Below are 2,465 nucleotides of genomic sequence, written 5' to 3' on the forward strand. Positions count from 1 at the left end.
TGAAAACTTACAAAATGTGGCAAAAAACATAAACCTACAGATTCAAGAAGCTGGGAAAAAAATCCCAAACAGGACAAACTCAAATAAATCCACACCAAGACACATTACAGTCAAATTACGAAAAGCTAAAGCTAAAGACAAAATCTTGAAAGTAGCGAGAGAGATGCTATCTTTCCTATAGGGGAAAATAATTCAAATGACAGATAATTTTTCATCAGTTACCATGAAGGCCAGAAGAAAGTGGCACAACATTTCTCAAGTGCTGAAAGAAAGGAACTATGAAACCAGAACCTTATACCCAGCAAAACTATCCTTCAGGAATGACATGGAAATAAAGACATTCTCAGATGAAGGAAAACTAACAGAATTTGTTGCAAGCAGACCCACATTAAATAAAAATAAAAATGGGTGAAGGTAGTTCTCTTAACAGACAATAAATGATAAAGGATGGAATCCTGGAACTTCAAAAAGAAGAAGGAACACAGTAAGCAAAAATAGCAGTATATACAGTAAACTTCCCTTTCTTCTTGAGTTTTATAAATTATATTAGACAGCTGAAGCAAAAGTATAACAGTCTGATATGGTTTGGAATGTATACAGAGAAAATATTTAAGACAATTATAAATAGGGGAAGGTACTGGGATGAAAGGGAGATAAAGCTTCAACACTTCACTTCAACTAGTAAAATGTTGACACTAGTAGACTATGATAAGTTATGTACCTATAACGAAACCTTGAGCAGCCACTAAAAAGGGTATAAAAACAGAAAAACAAAAACACTAAAGATAAATCAAAACAGAGTTCTTAAAAAAAAACTTCAAGTAACTCATATAGGAAGTTAGAAAAAAAAGAAAGATACAAAAAAGCAAGAGAAAAAAAGAAAACAAAAAATAAAATAACAGACATAATAGCCCTAGCATATCAATGATTACAATGTCACTTTTGTTTTTAAAAATTATACTCCTTTAAAACCCAAGGAAAACATTTGGTGTCTTCATCTGAGATTAATAAATTAATAAGAACACCACCTTAAAGAAAATCCACCCTTTCACTTTAATATATATTAGTGTAAAATAAGAATCAAATAAGAATGTCAAAGCAGATCAGTGGGTGATACTAAACAATTAAGCCTTTGTTTATAAGGAAAAGAGCAAAACTGGAAGAGAACATATCCAGTTCATTGTTTTTCTTGCTGAGACAGTTTCAATTTAGCTGAAGAATTAGTATTCATTCTGGGCCCAACTAATACATATGAATAGTGTCTCCTGTTCATTCTATGGTTAATGCTGTGTTTCAACTACTGTTCCCAGTGCATATTGGGGAGGGGAGGGATACATTCTAGGATTTTTGTTGATCAGCCAAACTAAATCAAAATTACTATAAAAGATTTATAAAATTAATAATCTTCAAGGATTAAATAAGCACAGATATCTCCATTAATAAAGATACAAAACTGTTCGGTTTGGAATGATTTCCCCAGATTTCCCTTCAGTCATCTTTTAAAATGTATCAAGCATTAGGGCAAGCTTATTAGGAAACATAACACTTGGACAAATTCCTAGACTGAATCAGACATCCAGATCAGTGCTACCAGAACACCCTGTGCCTGTCTCTTTCGTAGAACTTATCCCACTGAACTGAAACTGTCTTGGGTTACTTGTCTGTGCCCCTGGCTGGACAGTGAGCTCTTTGAGACAAGAGACCACAGCAACTCACCTACGGGAGGGTGAAGGTTTCAGAGGCAATATACTGCTCAGAACTCAGTTAATATTTATTAAAATCAATGAATAAGGGTTGAAATATCCTTAATCATCTCAACAAAAAGAAATGTTGTAAAGACTTGGTTACATTTAAATCCTTTCAAAAATTGATTTTAAAGTTAAAAAATAATTATTTCTTTATTAGCTGAAAATTTGAAGTGATTTTCTCTGTAACATCACTTCTCTGAAAGTGTTTGGGGAAAAACCTCTCATATCTCTCAAGGATTTCCTGACAGCTCAGCTTAAGATGGATTTGAAAATCTTAACAAGGCATGAATATGGAGGAGAAAATAAAATGTAATGATAAGATGAAGAGAACTGAACTTTTTCTGACAAAAGTTAAAGAAGGAAAGAGCTGTGGGCTAAGATTGTATGTAAAGCCATAGAAAGATTATTAATAATTTAAATCTAGAAGTTAAACACTGACCTTAAATATAAACCCAGGCATTAATATACTTGAAATAGCCAATTATCTGCATATCTAGGCAAACAAAAACTTGGCAAGCAAGAAAGAATACTGATTGTTCTGTTATATCACAATTTCTACAGAAGAAGGAGAGCTGGCAAATAATTCTCACTGACACCATTTGCCTCCTGATATGATGAACTGAAAAGAATCCTACATCACATCTGTGGTATTCCTGCCAAAAATGTATAGCCTGAATCTAATCATGAGGAAATATCAGAAAAACCCAAATTGAGGGG

The sequence above is a fragment of the Trichechus manatus genome, unplaced genomic scaffold, assembly GCF_000243295.1.
Source record: "Trichechus manatus latirostris isolate Lorelei unplaced genomic scaffold, TriManLat1.0 scaffold00263, whole genome shotgun sequence".
Taxonomy (NCBI): Eukaryota; Metazoa; Chordata; class Mammalia; order Sirenia; family Trichechidae; genus Trichechus; species Trichechus manatus.